Below are 23,226 nucleotides of genomic sequence, written 5' to 3' on the forward strand. Positions count from 1 at the left end.
ATTGGTCATGAAGAGGATCAGAATGTCGGGGCAAATTTAAATGATCGGAATGCAGCCAGACCTCATGCCATTCATGATCACTTAAATCCGATCTTAGAAGATTTAAATCCTGGAATTGTGGTCCCAGATATTCAAGCAGCCCATTTCGAGCTTAAACCCGTCATATTCAATATATTGAACTCTATAGGACAGTTTGGGGGCATGCCAAATGAAGATGTCAGAGAACATATTCGTAACTTCTTGGAGGTGTGTGATTCTTTCCGCCAACAAGGAGTGCACGAAGATGTTCTGAAATTAAAGTTGTTTCCTTATTCACTACATGACAGAGAAAGGGCATGGTTGAGTGGCGTTCCAGCGGGTTCAATGGAGTCATGGACTGATCTCTGCAAAAAATTTTTGCTGCGGTATAATCCTCCGAATATGAACACCCAATTAAGGAACGACATTACTTCCTTCCGTCAAGCTGATGACGAGTCGATGTATGAGTGCTGGGATCGATACAAGGCATTGCTTCGCAAGTGCTCAAATCATGGTTTTCAAGATTGGACCCAGGTCGTGATGTTCTATAATGGAGTAAACGCACCAACGAGAATGATGCTAGATGCCTCGGCAAATGGGACGTTACTTGACAAATCACTAGCAGAGGCATTTTACATCCTGGATAAGATTACCACTAATGATTATCAGTTTCCATCTACAAGGCTTGGCGTTGGGCGAAAATCTCATGTAGCTTTCGAGCTAGATTCTAAAGATAGTGTGTCCGCCCAACTTGCTGCTATCACCAACATGCTAAAAAATTTGCAAAGGCCAAGTGAGGTGAGAGAAGTCAAGGCGACTCATTCAGCTTGTTTAATATACCATGGCAATCACAATGAGAGTGATTGTCCAACCAATCAAGAATCTATCAACTTCGTGGGTAATTTTATTCGAGGCAATAATAACCCCTATTTTAACACATATAATCCTGGATGGCGTCAGCATCCAAACTTTTCCTGGGGAAATCAAGGATCCAGCAATGCCCATCAACCAACTCAGCAACAGAATTTCAATGACTCCAAAGGTTATCAATCGAATATGCCATGGAATAATTCTAACAAGGGAGGACCATCTTCATCAAATACAAGTTCTTTAGAGTCCACAATGCAAGAGTTTATTGCGACGACAAAGATAATGCTGCAAGACCACGCAACCTCCATAAAAAAAATCAAGGAGCTCTGCTTCAGAGCCATAGTTTATCGCTGAGGGCGTTGGAGAGTCAAGTTGGTCAAATTGCCGCGGCATTACAAGAACGCAAACCAGGACAATTACCGAGTGACACTGAAGTCACTAAACCTCATGTCAAAGAGAGCTGCAGTGTGCTAACTCTCCGAAGGGGTACACAAATTAAAGCTAAAGATAAGTTTGGGGGAAGACCGAAGGATGAGTCACCCCCTGTGACCGAGCAAGCTAATAATGAAGTGCAAGAAGAAGCACCAGTGGAAGAGGAAATGACTGAGGAGTCATCAAGTAAAGAAACTGATGGGGAAAATAAAGATGCCAAGGCAACTTCTGTTCGCACCCCGTCAGGATAGGAAGCCAGACCCCCACCTCATTTTCCACAAAGACTGAAGAAGCACAACGAAGATATTCAGTTTAAAAAGTTTATTGACATTCTGAGTCAACTGCAAATCAATGTTCCTTTTCTAGAGGCTATGGAACAAATTCCCACATATGCCAAATTTTTAAAGGAAATTGTTACCAAGAAGAGAAAGGTTGAGCAGTATGAAACAATTGCCACGGCAAAAGAATTTTGCTCTTCCTTAAGTAAGCTGCCACCAAAGAGACATGATCTGGGCAACTTCATCATCCAAAGTTCAATAGGAGATAAATTTGTTGGGAAGGAATTATGTGACCTTGGCTCAAGTGTGAACTTGATGCCTAAGTCAATATTCATCAAGCTTGGGATAGAAAATGCGAGACCACCTCGGTTATCTTGCAATTAGCTGATTATTCGCACGTTCGACCAGAGGGGAGAATTGAAGATGTCATCGTGCGAGTTGACAAGTTCGTTTTTCCTGTTGATTTTCTAATTATGGACTGTGAGGTCGACGCCACAGCACCCATCATCTTGGGGAGACCCTTCCTAGTTACCGGTCGTATTCTCATCGATTGCGAGAGAGGCGAGCTGACCATACGAGTGGCCGATCAACAAGTCACTGTGAATATTTTCCGATCACTTAAGTGCATGGATGATTCTGAAGAATTCCAGAGCATTTTAGAATCGGATACAATAATAACAAAAGAAGCAGATCAATTTTGCCAGGATAATTTTATTCAGCTGGGACCTGATGAGAGGCTACTGGAAGACTTAAAGGCCATAGCGTCTCATGAATTTTCATCCGAGGAACAACAGGTTAACTTTCTCAAGGCTAGCCCAAGTACGCATTTTGAACCTTTGAACTTTGAAGATTTTGTTCCTCCCAAGCCCTCATTACAGCATGCTCCTACCCTAGAACTTAAGAAATTGCCATAACATCTTAAATATGCTTATTTGGGTAGTAATGAAACTTTGCCTGTGATTGTTTCCTCTGCCCTTACTCCTAACCAAGAATCGAGTTCGTTAAGTGTTTTGTCACAGTATAAGAAAACGTTAGGATGGACGATGGCAGATCTTAAGGGAATAAGTCCAACAATCTACATGCACAAAATCCTGCTGGAATGCCATGGCAAATCCATAGAGCCACAATGAAGATTGAACCCAATCATGAAGCAAGTTGTGATGAAGGAGATTCTTAAATGGCTTGATGCGGGAGTAATTTACCCCATTTTGGATAGTTCGTGGGTAAGTCCCGTTCAATGTGTGCCCAAGAAGGGAGGCAAGACTGTGGTGATGAGTGAAGACAACGAATTGATACCTACTCGCACGGTCACCGGATGGCGAATTTGCATGGACTATCGCAAGCTTAACAAGGCCACCAAGAAGGATCACTTCCCTTTGTCGTTCATCGATCAAATACTGGATCGACTTGCTGGAAAGGCATTTTACTATTTCTTGGATGGTTACTCGGGGTATAACCAGATTGCCATCGCACCAGAGGACCAAGAGAAGACCACGTTCACGTACCCCTATGGCACTTACGCTTTTCGCAGAATGCCTTTTGGACTCTGTAATACCCCAACAACCTTTCAGCGCTGCATGCAAGCCATATTCTCTGACATGGTTGAGGATTATATTGAAATTTTTATGGATGATTTTTCCGTTTCTGGTGACGACTTTCAAAAATGCCTCGGAAATTTGGCAAAGGTATTGAAGCGGTGCGAAGAGGATGATCTTGTACTAAATTGGGAAAAATGCCACTGTTGATCGAGAAACTTCCCCCACCAAACTCGGTCAAGGGCATTCGGAGTTTCCTTGGACATGCTGGATTTTATCGAAGATTCATCAAGGACTTATCCGTAGTATCCAAGCCCTTGTGGACCCTGCTGCAACAAAATCAACCATTTGTGTTCGATCAAAAATGCCATGGTGCATTCAAAGAGCTGAAGCAAAGACTTATCTCTGTGCCGATCGTAGTTTCCCCAGATTGGACGGTACCGTTCGAATTAATGTCCGATGCAAGTGATTTTTCCGTAGGAGTTGTGCTCAGACAACGTAGAGGTAAAATTTTTCATGTGATTTATTATGCTAGCCGTACCTTAAATGATGTACAATTGAATTACACTACTACTGAAAAAGAATTACTTGTCGTGGTATTTGCATTTGACAAGTTTAGGCAATACTTGATAGGCACAAAGGTCATAGTTCACACCGATCATTCCGCTATAAAATATTTAGTGAACAAGAAAGATGCCAAGCCTAGACTGATAAGATGGATATTACTATTGCAAGAATTCGACTTAGAGGTAGTTGATAGGAAAGGTACTGAAAATCAGGTTGCAGACCACCTATCTAGGCTAGAGAATGTTTCAGAATGCCATGACATTTTTTATATTAAAGAAGAATTCCCTGATGAGAAAATTTTATATGTCACGGCAATTCCGTGGTACGTTGACCTTGTTAATTTTCTTGTTAGCGGTGTTCTCCTTATGAACTAAATAGCCAGGGCAAGAAGAAGTTTCTGCATGATGCCAAGTTCGACTTTTGGGATGAGCCGTACTTGTTCAAGCAATGTGTCGATCAAATGATTAGGCGGTGTGTCCCCGAAGAGGAGCAATGCAATATCTTACACCATTGCCACACAACAACCTGTGGAGGGCATTTTGGAGGTTCGATGACTGCTGCAAAGGTCCTCAAATCGGGCTTCTATTGGCCATCATTATTTAAAGATGCCCACAAATTTTACAAATCGTGCGACAGATGCCAGCGCACTGGAAACCTTTCCTGACGACATGAAATGCCGCTGCAAAATATTTTGGAGATAGAACTTTTCGATGTTTGGGGCATTGATTTTATGGGACCATTCCCATCTTCTTTTGGGGATTTATACATTTTGCTTACGGTGGATTATATCTCGAAGTGGGTTGAAGTAATTGCTACGCCGAGGAACGACTCGAAAACGATGCTCAAGTTTCTTCACAAGAACATATTCACGTGATTTGGAGTACCGAGAGCCATCATTAGCGATGAGGGCACCTATTTCGACAATAGATTAATTGCCAAGGCATTGCATAAATATGGAGTGCGACATAAGATTGCCGCGACATATCACCCGCAGACGAATGGGCAAGCTGAAGTATCCAATTGCGAAGTCAAGCAAATCCTTGAAAAGGTGGTGAACCCTCGAAGGAAGGACTGGTCTCCCAAGCTCGATGAAGCATTATGGGCCTATAGGACGACACTTAAAATGCCTCTGGGAATGTCGCATTTTAATATGGTATATGGAAAAGCCTGCCACCTCCCAGTTGAATTAGAACACAAGGCATACTGGGCAATTAAGAAGTTGAACTTCGACGCACAACTCGCTGGGGAGAAACGATTGCTCGATTTAAATGAAATGGAGGAGTTTCGAGCACAAGAATATGAAAATGCCAAGCTCTACAAGGAAAAGACTAAGAAGTGGCATGACAAAAATCTTTTGCCACGATATTTTCATAAAGGCCAGAAAGTATTGTTGTTCAACTCAAGGCTTAAACTCTTCCTTGAAAAACTAAAGTCACGCTGGTCGGGACCATTTGAAGTTCACCATGTTTATTGATATCAAGAACATGGACGATGAATCCATTTTTAAAGTCAATGGTCAGCGCCTGAAGGCCTACAAAGGAATCCCACCTGCACGTGACAAATCAGCGCTGCTCTTGCACGATGTCAACACGGGTCCGGCATCTTAAGGATGCCATGACATTTTAAATTTACTATTGTGCATAAATAATTTTTACTCTCCATTATTTTAGTTTATTTCATTTTTAATTAATTATGTTTATTTTATTTTTGTGCAAGATACTTCCCACATGACCATCACGTGAATAGTATGGAGGAAGCTTGTGAAAGTTGGGCGATAAAAGTGAATAGTAAAAGGAGGGAACTTTTTCACTTTTACCTAGGATTAATTTTTTTTAACTTTTAATTTTTGTCTTCTTCCCGCCTAGACCCCACCATTTCTCCTTTTATCCCCCACATAATCTCATTTCTTGTTTTATCTTCATTTCCTTTTCATTTTCCCCTTAACTTTTTCTATCTTATCTTATTCTTCTCTCTTTGACTGAAACCGCCATAACCGCCTAAAACCACAAGCATTTTCTTTCTTTTCTCCTTTTCTCTTTTAACGATGGTTCGTTCTCGTCCCCCTGCGCCACCTTCGCCACCACGATTTGTGGATGATTTTGCCCGCGAACGGTTACAAACAATCAAGAATTGGCGAGTCTTTTTCGAGTTGGGGTTTGTCTTATCCGAGGAAGAGGATGATGCCTTAGGGAGTGAGGTTCTCGACATTGTTACCACGCATAAGTGGTAGAAATTTGCCAAGCAACCCGCAGCCGTTAACACTACTCTAGTGAAGGAGTTTTACTCCAACATATCCGAGCCAAACCAGCATGCCATGATGGTTCGCGACATTTTTATTCGTTTTACTCCTACTACCATTAACCGTTACTTTAAACTGCAGGGTACTGTAGATCATCATACATCTTTTGCGCAAGAAGCTGACAACGAAACTTACCAAGGCATACTGGAGGATCTCTGTCTTCCAGACACACAATGGAATGGGCAGCAAATGAGCCGCAAGACCGTGGATCGGGAGAGGCTCCTTCCACAAGTGAAGTTGTGGAATCATTTCATGAAAAACAAACTTTTACCCACTTCCCATAACACGACAGTGACTTGCCAGTGAATGCTTCTGCTTCACTCGATCATCTTTGGGCGAGCCATTGATGTAGGGCAGATTATAGTGGAGCAGGTTCATCTGTGCCTGAAGCTCCCTGCAAGTGCCTTGGTATTTCCAAATCTTATCACCGCATTATGCCGTAAAAAGAAGGTTCTCGAAGAAATGTTTGATGAGATTTTACCGGTATTGCTGGGATCATCAAAACAAAAATCCCATTGTTGTTGGGATTGGAGGAAGAAAAGGGGAATGTTGAGTTAATCGATTGATAGAATCGGCCAAGAGGGGGGTGAATCCTTCCTCGGAAGGAGATTATCATCGAAAACAACATGTATAGACTCTTCTACAACTAAAGTTCTTTTATTAAATACTCAATAAGCTTTAGAATTTAATGAATAACCCAGAAAAATTCCTTCATCACTTTTAGCATCAAATTTGCCAAGGTTTTCTTTACCGTTGTTTAAAATAAAACATTTACATCCAAAAGGATGAAAATAGCTAATGTTAGGCTTTTTATTTTTAAATATTTCATATGTAGTTTTCTTTAAAATTGGCCTAATCATTACTCGATTTACAACATAACAGGCGGTATTTGTGGCTTCCGCCCAAAAATATTTTGGCAAATTATTTTCACAAAGCATGGTTCTAGCCATTTCTTCTAAAGTTCAATTTTTCCTCTCAACAACTCCATTTTGTTGAGGGGTTCTAGGTGCTGAAAAAGTATGGCTAATACCATTAGAATTACAAAACTCATTAAATCCAAGATTTTCAAATTCAGTGCCATGATCACTTCTAACACTAGTGATAGAGTAACCTTTTTCGTTTTGGATTACTTTTGAAAATGTGATGAAATTTTCTAATGCTTCATCTTTAGTACTTAAGAATAGAACCCAAGTATATCTAGAATAGTCATCTACCAAGATAAATGCATATTGTTTTCCACCCAAGCTAGTAGTCCTAGTTGGCCTAAAAAGATCTATATGGATCAATTGTAATACTCTACTAGTTGATACATCATTAATGGATTTAAAAGAAACTCGCTTTTATTTTCCTTTAGCACAAGCATCACAGATTTTATCATTATCAAATTTTAGTTTAGGCAGCCCTCGAACCAATTCTCCTTGAACTAACCGTTGCAAAACACTCATGCTAGCATATCCTAGTCTCCTATGCCATAACCAACTATCATGCTCATCCTTAGCAAGTAGGCACAAATTAGTCATATCAATAGAATCTAAATGCACCATATATATGTTTCCTATTCTATGACCAACAAGCATAATCTGATTAGATGCAATGTCAATGACTTTACAACCATTAATTTCAAACATGACATTGAATCCCTTATCGCATAATTGACTAATACTCAATAGATTATGCTTTAATCCATTCACATATAACACATTTTTAATTTGTATGGAAGATGTATTACCTATAGTACCAATACCTTCAATGTGACCTTTTGAATTATCACCAAAAGTCACTTCTCCTCCATTTTTGGCTTTAAGCTCTATGAATCGGCTTTTGTCTCCGGTCATGTGTCTCGAGCATCCACTATCAAGGTACCATGAATTTGGATTTGTTTCCCGTGCCTTGTAGCAATGCTCCTTTTCCTACAAACATAGATTAATTTCTAATTTTTGGTACCCAAATTCTTTTGGGTCCATATTCATTAGTTTCTAAAATCCTTGTCCCCTTTGGTATCCATTTATGAAGGACATCCTTATCTTTAGTAGTAATGAATTCTTTAGGAACCATATACTCCTAACAATTTTACCATTCAATGTTCGTTGAGGACTTCTATGATTGTAGCTTCTAAAACTTTTCTTAACAAAGTTGGATTTTGAATTCTCACCTTTTTCAAAAATTTTTGTTCCAACCTTATTAAAAGAAGTTTTAAGATCATCAATCTTCTTTTGATGATCATCATGAACTTTTGAAAGTAAGTTATGCAAATCAGTAGTTTTCTTTTCAAAATCATTAATTTTGATTTGCAATTCTTTGATCTTACTTTCAAGCTCATTGTTGGTCTTGGATATAAGACTATTTTCGTTTTTCAATTTTGAAATATCATTTTTGTATTTTGAAAATAGAGTCTTATAATCCGAAGCCAACCCATTATAATCCTCTAATAACTCATCATAAGATAATTCATCTAAGTGAATAAGTTAGAGGTTACCGTAGAATCTTCCCCGATAGCCATCAAGCACAAGTTTGCAACTTCTTGTTCCTCTTCATCAGAACCTTCTTCATCGCTCCATGTAGCTATATGAGCCTTGTGCTTCTTTTTGGATTGAACCTTTTTCTTCAATTGTGGGTAATCATATTTGACATGCCCTTGCTTTTTGCATTCATAACAAATGATCAGGTCTTTCTCCTTCGATTCAATTTTGAAGCCTTCATGACGTTTGAATTTTCTTCCTCGGTTGGGCATCATCAACTTTATGAATCGTTTGGCAAATAATGACATTTCCTCGTCATCTTCATCGTCATTTGAATCACTCTCATCTTTTGTGGATTTGAGAGCAACTCCAATGTTTTTCTTCTTCTCCTTATCCTTTGGTGTCTCGTCAATTTTATCGAGGTCCACTTCATCTTCAAGCATCATTTCATGAGTGAGAAGGAAACCGATTAGTTCTTCAAGAGTTAAGGACGTTAGGTCCTTAGACTCAATGATTGCCGTCTTCTTTGATTGCCACGATTTTGGAAGGGAGTAGACTAACTTCCTCACAGGCTTTTCATTTGAAATGATCTTTCCATATAATTTGAGACCATTGACAATCGTTGAAAATCTATCCATCATAGCTTTGATATCTTCATTTGGTTTCATCCTAAAATTTTCATAGCTATGCATTAGAATACTAATTTTAGATTTATTTACCTCATCGGTACCTTCATGAGTGACTTGAAGTTTGTCCCATATTTCTTTGACGGTTGTACAAGATGAAACTCTTCCATATTCATCTGGTCCAAGAGCACAAAATATGATATGGATGGCTTTGGAGTTGAGCTGGAACATTCTTGTCTCTCCTTCACTCCACAATCTTGGATGAGTGAGAGGCTTGATGTATCCTTCTTCTACGGCATTCCATGCTCCCATGTCACTTGCTTAAATGAAGTACATCATCCTATTTTTCCAATAGGCATAGTTAGCCCCATTAAAGAAAGGAGGCTTGTTGACGGGCATCGAATCGAGACCAGAGTCGAAGTTTGAAGTAGAGGCCATTGATGACTTTGATTATCGATATAAATCTTTCCGAATCAACTCAAGAGGCAATTAAACCTTCAAATGAGTTAGGCTCTGATGCTAATTATTGAGTTAATCGATTGACAGAATCGGCCAAGAGGGGGTGAATTGGCAATTAAAATTTTGTGGAAGCTTTTGCAGAAAATTGAAAGTAATTGCACATCGATTTAGAGTGGTTCAACTTTCTCAATCAAAGTCTACGTCCACTACCTTAGCTATACACACTAAGGATTTTCCAAAAATATCACTAATTTGTTCTTTCTTTTGAGGCCAAAGAGATAACCTTACAACACCCTCAAGAATATACCCCAATTCTTGAGAACACTCTTTCCCAAAGAGAAGATTACAAATTTGCAAACTTACAAGGAATTCCTCACAAGGTAGATTGTTTGCACAATTATAGAACAAAGAAAAGAACACTCAAGAATGAATACAATTGAGTACAAGTAGTGTTCTTGAAAGCAAAATGAATATTGAATGAAAAATAGGCTTGAAATGCATAAACTTGAGGTTTGATGCTTTCTCTTTGATTCTCTCTTGATTCTAGTTGCTTGATGTTTCTTGTTATTGATCAATGGCTTCTAAGCTTGCTTAAATACACCTTGAATCACTTCTGAACATTGGGGATAATTAATGAAGTTATTGGATCCGTTTAAGTGTGAAAACAATTAATATTTCTGCTTGGAGCGCGGGGGGAATCGGTACCCCCTCATGGGGAATTGGTTCCCTAAGTGTAAAATTCAAATATTCGACCGTTGAACAGTGGGGGGAATCGATACCCCCTGGGAGGAATCAGTTCTCTCCGAGCACACTATTATTTCTCGGAGCAAAACCATTCAGGGGGAATCGGTACCCCCTTGGGGGGGAATCGGTTCCCTCTGGGCAAACTGTAATTTTTGGCTTTGAAACGGTTCGAAATACTTTGTAAAATGGTTTTGAAATTATTTTAAGAATAAAACTTAATTTTACACTTTATAAAGGATTTAAAATGAACTTTGAAATACTTTGAGTAATATTTTGATATTCGATTTAATATATCGAATATGCTTAGAAAAATCATTTTCAAAATTAAAATTCTTTTAATTTAATTTGTTATATCGAAACATCAAAATGTTTTCAACAGGGAAGGAAAAAGAGGCATCCACATCTCGCGTATCACTATCTCCACATGCCAAGGCAAATTCAGATGCACTGGCACAAGCAGTCCAACGCACTCAAGATCATGTAGGGCAGTTGTGTGACAAACTGATGATATATTTCGCCTATGCCAAATGCCAAGATGAATTTCACGCCAGTGCCTTGATGGAATTCCTTCCGCACATGAACTTCACTATTCCTGTCTTCCCGGACATACTCATGCCACCGAATGAGGATGCTGAGGCATCTGAAGAAGCAAATCGTCCTACTCATACGATGTCCCTCAATCGCATGGTGCAGAGAGTCTCCAACCTGCTGAACCTGAAGAGCCTGCTGATGCCGAAGAGACCGATGATCCTGACCCAGTCCATGTTGTAGCACCCGATGCAGATCAAGAAGCCAACCTCCAACTCGCTAATATCCCGGAGCCAGCACAACTTGTTGAACCTTTGGCGGCCAAACACCCAGAAGTACCACAACCCAATGAGTCAACCGATGAGTATAATTCGAGATGCCACGGCAAGCTCCTTTGTGTAGGAGCCGACGTCGCCTTAAGAAGGCATCTTAGCATCAGGAGCCCCCACTCCCAGCCATTCCAGAAGGACCTAGCACTCCTCCAGCCGAACCTGTGTCTGACTCAGAGCACTCTAGCCCTGCCAAGCTATGAAAACGCACTCGCCGCGCAACCGCTGCACCACCACCCGTTTAAAAACAAGGTACCTTTCATTTGCATTGCATTCATAGCATGTAGTTTTATTTTCCTTAGTTTTAGTAAGCATTGGAGACAATGCTTCTCTCAAGTTTGGGGGAAGTAGGGTTCTCGCATCACTGCATGATAGTAATAGTAAATTAAATATGCCATGGCATTAGTAATTGCCTGAATAGTTTTCTGGAATTAGTTAAGGATACCCGATGATGATGAATTTAATGGCTAGAATAGAATGTACATGACTGGTTGAGGATGATAGAACCAACCCTAGGACTTGTTTCTTTGAAACCTTGAATACACGATTGTATGTTTTCCATGCTTGAGAAACTTAGAAATTTTTTATAAGAGAATTCTTAAAATGTCTTGGCATAAAACTTTGACTGATGAAAGCTGAAAAAAATATAAGGTTATGAATAAATGCCTAGGCATATCTGTAGAGGGACACTCCGCTATGCCATGACATATGAGTGAATGAAAGATGTCATGGGATGACTCTATCTGACTAGCTCGGTGGTGGAAGGTATGCTCCCTTTCACCTAGAGTATGGGATGATAGAGTGATGGGCTGACTCCCCTCGTAGCAGAACTAATAAAAGAAAAGAAAGGCAAGGTGGGAGATGATTTAGAAAATGTCATGGCAAATTAGGAAAGCTTGCTTAGAAGATTTTTAAATTTGTTAAGCATGGACTGGATACAACACGCACACACCCACACAAAGAATCTTGCCCTAGGGGATAATACTAGTTTTCTCAAACCTAGTCTAGCATGTTGAGGCCATATGTGCTGAGGGCTAAAATTTTATCCCATAAGACTATTATGCTTCTGAACTTGTCCTGGTATATTTGTTTTGCTTATTACTATCCATTGCTTGAGAACAAGCAATAGCTTAAGTTTGGGGGTGTGATAACTCCGTAAAAGGCCATATTTTGGGGCCTTTTAACTTAAGTTATTGAATGTTTAAAGGCTCATTTAGGACCATGTAGATGCATTTAGAAGCATTTAGTTGCATGTGGTGGATTTAGGTTTGCCGTGGCATTTTATTTTTACAGCGGTGCTACGTTATGGGAAAGGTACTTGTGTGATGATGTGTAGGTATTGAGAGCAAGGAAAAGAGGAAAGAAAATACCGTGACATAAGGAGATTGCTGAGCAAAATGAATTTGCCAAGTTCAACCGGCATTTCAAAAGTGCTTAAAGTACGGTAAGTTATTTTTGAAGCCAGCTGTATCCAGCTATTCGAGAGCTCTGCCCGAGAAATCCACCTCGAAGATTTGCCTGGAGGGATGCCAGTCGGTTCTGCTGATGACACCACTTGACCCTGCAAATCCTGTCTGTCCTTGGGTTTCTGTCACGGGATTATGTCGGTCACTCAACCAGCTGCCTAGGCTTTATCATCACCTGTCTTGCCTGACTCCTAAGCAAAGTTAACCATGGTTTAGGGGAAGTCAATTCTTATTTCAATGGTTAATTTTCCCCTATAAATAGAGGATGAAACCACATTATTAGAGACTTTAGTTAAACATTAGTTTGAGCTTAAAAACGTTAGAGTGAGAAGGTCTCACCTCTCTTAGTCAATCCGTCTTGTCGTGGTATTTCTCCTTGACTAGCAGAAGGGAGTGGCGTTCTGAGCATCCTAGAGGAGCCAGTAAGCTGGGAGCAGTTCTTGGTGGTCGAGAGGAGCATTGGGCAGTGCACGTCGAAGGCTTTCTCTCCTCCCCTCAATTATTTTCTTTCATATTTTGTCATTGGGTTGTAAGGAACAAATGAAACTTGTCTTGAACTTGTTTATTTCGAACCCCACCATGAACTAATCCTATTTGGTGGGAGTTCGCTTGGATGTCTAAGTTTTATTTTCAATGAATGGTTGTTTCATTATGTTTTAATCTGTTTTGTTTATGAAACTTAATGCTTTAAGATTGTAGGAGCTACGATAGTAGCCTTTCCTTAGAAGGTGTTTAGGGTTCGAGAGAATGCCTAGGAAAAAATATCTTTAGTCTTCGAGAGAAGCTAGGGAGGAAAGGCTACTCTCATTAGGGTTCTAGACAGTAACTAGGCCTAATTCATCTTAGAGATAAGAATAGTATTTCATTCGACTAAAAGGAGTAGAACATAACCGATAGGTTAGATGTTAATGCTGCTGCAAAAAGGTATTGCCGAGACATATCATGTTATCTGAATCAATAGGATCACTGTAGGGGTTTACGCCAATCGAATTTGCCAGGGCATATTTAATCTGTCGAGTCCCTTCCTAGAGATAGGTTAGGGAACTTTAGTAGACTCTGTCGGGTAGGTTAAGAATAGAGGAAATACCATTCAGAGAAATAGACTTAGGTTTTCCTAGTGACTCCCATCGTTCATTTTCATTGCTGCTAGTTGTGTGAGAAAGCTAAAGTCATATAAATTAAATCCAGTATTTGTATTTTTATTTTGCCTTGACATTTCCATTTTACTTGCACGTATTATAATTTCATTTTTCACGACATATCCAATTACTATTACACCACCATCATTCCATTTCCACATTAGTCATTCCATTTTGCCACAATATTATCATTTGTATATACCATCACTAACTTTACTTAGGTGACAAAGTAAAGTGCCTTGACAAACCTATTTGATTTCCCTAATTCCCTGTGGAGACGATACTCGACTTATCATTTTATTACTTGTTCGATTGTGTATACTTGCACACATATCCGCACCCATATTTAGTACTCACAAAGAGCGGACAGGTCATCTGGAAAACAAAGAGCCACGTCGGACAAAGGTAAAAAAAGACGAAAATTTAGGCATGTATATACTTAGATTGAGGCATTATTTTGATATTTTGAAGCTAGATTGGTTTTTGGGGTGCTGATGTGAGTCAAAAGAGGGTAGTTTAGATTTTTTTGGCCACTGAAAGCGGTAGTCCAGGCGGCGGGTGGCCGACCTTTGGCCGGTGGGGATCAGGTTGAGAGAAAGTTGAGGGTTAATATTTGAGAAGTGTTTGAAAATGAATGATATTTTGGGTTTTAAGGGATATTTAAAGGGAGGGCCATTGTGCAATTATGAAATAGTTAAATTATTTCCATAGTTCCTGAACGTTTGATGCGTAGTTCATTTTGGTCACCTATTGTAAATTTACCCTTGAATTTCAAATTAATTCAATTTAGTCACCGTTTATATTTCTTATATTTTGCAAATTGGCCTTCTAACTTTCATTTTTTCCTTTGCATCTTTCAATTAACATCAATTTGACCCTCAATTTTAAATCATTTCCAATTCAATCATTCTTTAATGATTGTTTTTTTATAATTTAATACCCTTTTTATTTTGTTTTATTTAACATTAATTTGACTTTTTAGGGTAATTTTAACTTTATCAAAGGTAAGTAATTCGGGTCAAACTTTCAAATTTTAATTTTAATTTTAATTTTTGCCATTAAGATAATCGAGAAATTAAATGGGTACCGAAAGGGCATTATAGGGGTGTTAATCCTTCATTGACTGTAATCAACTCTCGAATCTGAGAAATTTTTGGTAAAACATAGATCAAATAAAAGGTAAGCTAAGGTGTTCGATCAACCTAATTTAAAATGATCGGTGACGGCTCCATCACATCAAATTAAGTCAGAACCCGATTCTAGGCCCACCCGAAGGACGTTTACGACAGTTTGGAGACTCCGCTAGGGACAGGTAAGTGAGTCAGGCCAAAATTAATTTTCGGTTGTCTTCTTACGCGAAAATTGTAAGTTTAAATTATATTTTATCTTTTCAATTTTTATTATTTACCTTTGATTATTTTTCCAAATAAATAGTTGTACTAATGTTTTATAATGATTTCAGTTTTTGTAAGTGGGAGTGAAAGCGACGCCTTCGTGGGAATTTATTCTCCATATAGGCTTAGCAAGTAACTTTTGGGATTCATATACCTTATGTCTTCCTGTGAATTTATTCTCCGTACAGACATAAGGGAATGTGTTCTTTCGAGTTTAACTTGGTCCACATAAGCTTATAATGAGCTTAGGACTGAGGGTCTGGCAAGCCCAAGAGGGCACCAGCAAGGAGAACTCGGGTACCTTTTTTAGAATCTAAACCGGGATGTTGCAAGGAATTAAAGCCCACCCCGAAACTCCATTTCAAAACCTAGGTTGCTTGAGTTATTTCCTTCTTTAGTTTCTGTTCAAAGCATGCGAATTAGAAATATATGCAGTTAGGGTTTGTTCATACGAGATAGAGATCATGTCCGGGTAGGAATAAAAAGCATGTGAGGTAAATATCATATGGGGTAGGAATTTTTATTTTTCATTATTATTTCTACTTTACTAAGAATTTTTATTTTTCATTATTATTTTTAATTATTATTTCTACTTTAATAATTTCCTTTCATCTTTGTCTTATTTTTATTTTTTTATCATTTGCATCATTTAAAGAGGTGTTGATCTAGAAAAAGTGTTCGTTAAAACCGGATAGTTGGCATTAATGGACAAAGGAATTATAATGCAAGAGGTCAAGAATGTAGAAGTACGACTATGGTCCGAAATGACTCAGAAGGAAAAAAGGGACAGTCTGCAAGACAACTTTGTGTCAAACATGGCTGGCTACGCTCCCATCAGCCTAAAAAAATGATACTCAAGAATTGTGGAATATTTATGAAAGTTGGAAAGCTAACAGGAAACAAAAGTTTTGCCAACGATACGGTGATATCGCACATATGCTCTATGTCAAGATAGACGAACCCCTAATTCGAGCCCTGATGTAATTTTGGAATCTGAGATATAATTGCTTTACCTTCAACCAAGAAGATGTGGTGCCCACAATTGAGAAGTACACTACTCTAGGAATCAGAATGGATCAGGTCTTCATCAAATACATCAAGAGTCAGCCTTTCAAATACATCAGAAGGTAAATTATCTCGAAAAGTTCATTCAAAGAAACGGGAATAGGATTATAGCAGAATTGGAGATCATTGTGGACAAATTCAAGAAACAAGCAAATGAACTCCAAATTGTTCCTTTTGATGGAGGACTTCAGTGGCGTTTCCGTTGGGAACAAGCTCAACAAAAGGTAAAGGCTAGAGATGCAGTTATTTAAGACTTCTTATAGCACAAACACAACTAAACTAGGGGGACAAAAAATAAATTAAACCAAAAATTATATAACACAAACATAAATAGACAAATTATTAAATAGGCCATTTCCAGTGACATTTTTGCAAAAATACGTCGAACGTTGAGGGACTTAAGAGCAATTTTACCCTAAACTTGTTTTATAAATACAACTTATTCTTTTTTTCATTTGAACCAAAAACAAGAAAAAAAAGGGGAAGAGAGAGAGTCTCATATCTCTCAGTTTGTTTTGGCATACCCTCCGGCTGCCGTTCGGCCGTCGCACACGTTGGCCTCCTAAACTAACCCAAAAGGACCCCAAAGCCTAGATATACAACCCTCACTACAAGAAAATATACCTTTAATGACACATGAACGATGACACACGCTAATTTATGACTTGCAAAACATGTGTGTCATAAAAAAATGTAATGTTTTTTAAAATCTGAATGCTTTATGACTTACAATAATGTGTAACGTATTTAATAGTCATAATCCAAAAAATTTAGCAAACACACGGATGACACTTTTCATTGTGTGTCATCTCTCAAATTCGTCTTTTAATTTCTCCATAATTTTCATCACGTAAGCATGCTTTCCCTCTTCTAAAATTCTTCTTTTAATTTCCCCCCATAATTTTATCTTTAATTACAATGCAATATCAGTCAAAATTCAAGGGTTTCCACAGGTATTCCTCGTTCTCTATTCCACCATTCAATTTGGGTTTCTGGTTTTACGAATTTGTATGTTAAACTCTTTCTCTATTGCAACGGGAGAAACAATGTGTGTTTCTAGTGATATCACGCAAATTAAACCCTTCCTCGTTCGCCATTCACACATGCATTTTTTTATTTTGCTTTGGCATTCAGCTTCAGCGGCCAAAACCCTAATTACTTCTTCACTTTCTCGATTTCATATCTTGCATTATTTACAGTGTGTGCGCTTTCATCGCATTATCCGAGGTTTTATGATACAAGGTGGGGATATTTCAGCTGGTGACGGAACAGGGGGAGAATCCCTTTATGGCATGAAATTTGAAGATGAAAACTTTGAGTTAAAACATGAAAGAAAAGGAATGTTATCTATGGCTAATATGGGGCCTAACACCAATATGTCTCAATTCTTTATTACAACTACTCGAACATCTCATCTCGATGGGAAACATGTGGTTTTTGGGAAGGTTTTAAAAGGAATGGGTGTTGTTCGATCTATCGAACATGTTGCTACTGAGGATGGTGATTACCCCACTCAAGATATTATAATTGAAGATTGTGGAGAAATTCATGAGGGGGCAGATGACAGAGTATCTAATTTTTTTAAGGATTTTGATATATATCGCCAGCTGACCTTGACAAAAAAATGAATGACATTACTTGGTGGATGATGGCAGTTGACTCTATCAAAGCTTTTGGAAATGAGCAATACAATGTATTTCATATAATTTGCTTCATTTCCCTTTTTTTTTTGTATATTACACATTTTACATTATTATGAATGAGTTTGCATTATACTCTCTGTGTTATGGCTGCATAATGATGGCACATTTTCTACCATACACTAGACTGCCGAGTACCGATAGCTTTAGTACTTTTCTTTAGAATTTGATTTACTGCTACAGTGTTAGTAGATATTCCTAGTTGTTCCCTCTTACAGAAACAAGACTATAAGATTGCTCTTAGGAAATATCGGAAGGCTTTGCTCTATTTGGATGTCTGCTGGGACCTGGAGGCCATTAATCAAGGTGCATAATTTAGTTGCTTGATGATCATGATTTTATTGCCATTAATCCTCTAGTTATTCTGTTGACCTTTTTGCTTTCTTTCTAATTTGTCATCACACAGAGAAGAGATCATCTTTGCGGAAGACCAAGTCTCAGATATTTACAAATAGTTTTGTAAGATTTTTTATTTGAAATTATTAGATCATCAATAAGTCAAAGGTTTAGGCATCTAGTATGGCAAGATCATTCCAATCATTCTCTCATTTTTAGTTCTTTATTCATTGAGTAAAACATGTTATGATAGGGAGTTCCTCTATGTTAGTATTTGTAATCACTTATATTCCTTTTTCGGTTAGTGATGTTTGTTTCTTTTCATATGACTGTTGTCTATGTTGTCTGCTTTAGGCCTGCAAGTTGAAACTGGGTGATCTAAAAGGAGCATTGCTGGATACTGACTTTGCAATTCGTGATGGAGAAGATAATGTGAAAGCTTTCTTTCGCCAATGCCAGGTCAGTGCTTAGTATTTGTACACATTCAAAACCATGTTTATTGCTTCCTTGGCACCGCGTACTTTGCCTGGTCTGTTCTCTTTTCCATTTCTTTTCGCTGGTCATATTTCTAATTTAGTTTGTACCTTTGCTTTTTTTACTGACTACTGTCGGTGCTTTTTCAAGCATAACTAATATTGTCGTTTCTTATTTTACTAATTGATTTGAGGGAAAAACCTTGTGTGTTTATAACAAAATAAACTGCATGCTCTTATTTTAACTGGAATACATGTTGTTTAAACTATTAAATGACTAGTTTTACTTTTATCCGGGCTTTTTTTTACTTCAATTGCTTTTGTATTTAACTGATGTCAGGCACACATGGCACTAAATGAAATTGATGCTGCAGTCGAGAGCTTTAAAAAGGCATCGGAATTAAAGCCTAATGATGGTCTATAAAGTCTTGTCTCAAGTAAAAAAGCTGTGAAACTCCTACTATGCTCCCTCCTTCCCTCTTCTATTTTCTTTCTTTGTTTTACTATTTTGAGGTTTCGAATGACTTGCTAAGTTTTCTTTTTGATTAATGGAGTGCCATGTTGTGTCACCTAGTAAAGTTGCATACGATTGTAACCTAAGTACAAAACTTGATGTTATATCACTTAATTAGTTTCTACAATAATTCTTACTTCTACTTCATCAATGTCCTTCAATTATATACTTTTGAGTAGATTCGGGATGACCTTCATCTTATATCATGTTTTCTTCTACTCAGGTGGAATAAAGAAAGAGCTTGCAGCTGCAAAGAAGAAGGTTGACATCAATCTATTCTTTCTCTGAATAAATATTTAATGTTTTCCACCTCGTACTTCCAGTTGATTTTACCTGTGAAGGTAATTGAGTTTGAAACACTGCTGCAAGTTGCCGATAGACGAGACCAGGAGAAAAGGGCATACTCTAGAATGTTTCAGTAGATCTTTAGCCAACTTTATGGTAATTCAACAACCTTTCTGTTTGTTACTGCATACTCTAGAATATGAGGGATCACACAAATCAAGACCGTCCATTATTGATATGCCAACTGATTCTAACAAAATAAGCATCCTTATGTTTTGGTAACTTGTATTAACGCTGAAACTTATTGATTTGTTTAAGCCACTAGGTTCTATAGAGGCTTTGGATCTTTATATTTCTAATGCATAAGCTCTTTCTGGAACCCACTTGCAGGCATCAAAATTGCCAGACCAAAAACCTAGAGCCCACTTGAGGAGAACATCTTCTTTCGACAAAATGGAAGATGTTGTTGCAGAGTCCATAGCTACCGAACATCTCATGCAAGCTCAATCTTCGAAAACAGACCTACTTGAAGACACACGATCTGCTAAAGCTGATCAACCCATTGAAGAGAAAAAGCCTAGGCCTCCGAAACTGATTGAATTTCGCAATATCAAGATAAGTCAGGTGGTTCAACTAATTTAATTGGTTGTCTCATGTTTTGTATTGCCATTATTTGGTTTCTATTGTCTTATATTTCTGTTGTTCTGCATTAGTTTGAGCTGTCAATAATGTACAAAGGGTCCAGATTTGTTGTAAGTAATCTCAAGTTACTTATGGATACATTTCACCGAGTCGAGTTCACCGGAACATGGAGGAGATTGATCTCTCGAGTTAAGAAGCATGTTATATGGGGAGTCCTGAAGTCTGTAACTGGAATGCATGTAAGGGATCTTAATGATACTCCTATAAACCGACCTTAAAATCTCCATACTATGAATCTTCTCTTACTTAGAACGTAACAATCTTGTCTCCCTCCTATTTGTTGGATTAGGACATGGAAATTTCTAATGCTTAATTTTACAATAAACTATGATAATAGTTGTTCGGTTTCTTCATTTTCTTAAAGCATCCACTACCATCACATATTAGATGTGTGTGGGATTATATGAAGAAACTTATTAAAAAAATTTGAATATACCCGTGCCGAATTTATATTCATTTCTAGCACTCGCACTGATCTCAAGTAACATATTATTTGCAAATATGTATGAGCTTAGTTTATACCATAAAGTTTGGAATGCATATCTTCTGACCTTCCTTTTAATTATTTGACATTTTGGTAGGTCAAGAAATTCAAAGACAAGGGACACAGTCAACAACCAACTACAACTGCTGCTCCTGATGGTGAATTCTATCTCCTTGACAATGACCAAGCTTCTGATCAGAAAATAGCCTTTCCTAAGTGTTCAGTTGATAGCGCCGGTGATGGATTTGTTACTTCCGTTAGGGACCTCTTCAACAATCAAAAGCGCAAAGCCAAACAATTTGTTCTACGAACTATGAGGGGTGAAGAGGAGGGCGACCAGCAGGGACAATTGAGTGATGGTGATGCATCTGCTGTAAGGTAAAGTCGGTGCTACTTACCTAGACATTAGATGCATTTGGTGGAGAGTCATAGACTTTGGTTTCAATTCTTCTTTGTGCAGCATATATAGTACATCTCATGGCTAATCCGAGCAGGGAGGAGTAACTAATTTTATGTGAACTAGGACTATTGTTGAATTCATTTAAGGAGATTTGTAACTTTCAGTGTTTGTTTATTAACTTATAATAATTGTTATATGTTTTTTCTCAATGTCACATTTTATTTGTTTTCTTTGACTAATCGTTTATTGTAAACTGTTTGTAGTGTGAATATATTATATACAAATGGATTGCTTATATATAATATGATATATATATTTAGTATTATGAGGCATTAAATGTGATTTAGTTTGATTATTTGTCAATCACAATATATATATATATATATATATATATATATATATATATATATATATATATATATATATATATATATATATATATATATAATTTACGAAATACAATCACGACACACGAATGTAAGTCATACAAATGTGTGTCATCTTCATTTATGACGGGGGCTTCAATGACGCGCAATGAGCGTCATAAATACGTGTCATAAATGTGTGTCATAAATGCGTATCATAGATTTATGACACACAATTGCACGTCATCAAAAATTCATGTCGGTGGCTTCAACGACAGGTATTTGTGTGTCATCCACACCCATAGATGACGCGCAACGCGCGTCATTAAAGGGGTTTTTCTAGTAGTGCCTAGATCTATACCCTAGACTAAAACTACCCTAAACAAACCTAAAAAGCCCCCGAAAGAACCCGACTGCTAAGCTTTTGGGCCTCCGGCCGCCACGAAGACTCTCCCCACACATCTCAGGTAAATTGTTTCCCCCTTTTCTATTCTCGGTTTTTATTACACATGCAAGACTCGAAATACAAAATGGGTTTTTATTTTATTCATATGCTTTAAAACTGAAAGAAAACACCCAAAAAATACCTTTAAAAATTCCGTTATTTAATTGCCTTTTTGCTCTATTTTTTTTAAAACGAAGAGGAACCCCTCTTACATGTCTTGTTCAGGTTTATATAACCCCGAATTTACATATATATTTTCAACATGAAAACATTACAAAAAACTGAGTTTACGTATGGTGTTGGTGTTTGATTGCTTGTTGATTTGTTTTGAGCTTTCTAACACTACAGGGCTTTGGATCGGTGGCAGCGACGGTGGTTGGGGAGTGGGCGAAACAACGACAGTAGCTTGCTCGATCTGGATTGTTGGATGGGTCCAGATCCAATGAGTGAGATGAGTGGCAACAACTGCTGAAGAGGAAACCCTAATATATGTTATATCTGGACCGTTAGATTAACAAGCTAATCCAACAGTTGTGAGTTGGCAGTGTTGGGACCAAAGAGAGAAACCCTAGCTGGGTTTGGGCTCCAGAATGGGTCCCGGGTCTTGGGCTTCAGAACTGGGCTAGGCTTGTTTTTTGACTTAAGCCTGCATAAAAAATGTAATAATAATAATAATAATAATAATAATAATATATAACAACGGGATGAAAATAGAGTGTCAACATGTTGGATGAGTGAAAATAGATGGTTGAGATTAGCAGTAGGAAATGAGAAGATATTCGCTGGAAAAAAAACAAGGAGTCAGCTATCTATTTTCCCTCATTCAATGGTCCTAAATCAATGCAAAATTAAAAAGTTTTACGTTGTGTAAGTAGATCCTAACACTATATCTATCTATATATATTATGGGTTATGATCATGTATTAGTTTTACACTGATTTAATCATTAAATGAGTGGAAGTAGACGGTTGAAATAATTTCCTTATTTTTTCTGTGAATATATTTTTATTTCATACTATTAATCTCACCGTCAATTTTTATTCATTCAACTATTCTAAATTAATATAATTTTTTAATTTTACGTCATGTAAATATATAACATGTTTATGTCATTTTATTCCCTCTGTACTTGTAGGATCTGAAATAATATAATAGGCTTTTATAATATAGCAATCCAAGAAAATTTGCCTTAAGCATAGGCTGTTATTCATTAAACTCTCACTTTTTCAATGAAAATTTGTAAAAACCAAAGCCCCAAGTTTGTTATTTGTCCTACAACACCTTGATTTTAGTGGGGAAAACAAGGGTTTGGGT

The 23,226-nt window shown here is 37.8% G+C and overlaps 1 pseudogene; it reads left to right on the forward strand.

The window, feature by feature from the left end:
- Nucleotides 1-10,653: 10,653 nt before the first annotated feature.
- LOC120188095 lies at nucleotides 10,654-19,653 on the forward strand (annotated as a pseudogene).
- Nucleotides 19,654-23,226: the final 3,573 nt, after the last annotated feature.

The sequence above is a fragment of the Hibiscus syriacus genome, unplaced genomic scaffold, assembly GCF_006381635.1.
Source record: "Hibiscus syriacus cultivar Baekdansim isolate YM2019G1 unplaced genomic scaffold, ASM638163v2 tig00116938_pilon, whole genome shotgun sequence".
Classification (NCBI taxonomy): Eukaryota; Viridiplantae; Streptophyta; class Magnoliopsida; order Malvales; family Malvaceae; genus Hibiscus; species Hibiscus syriacus.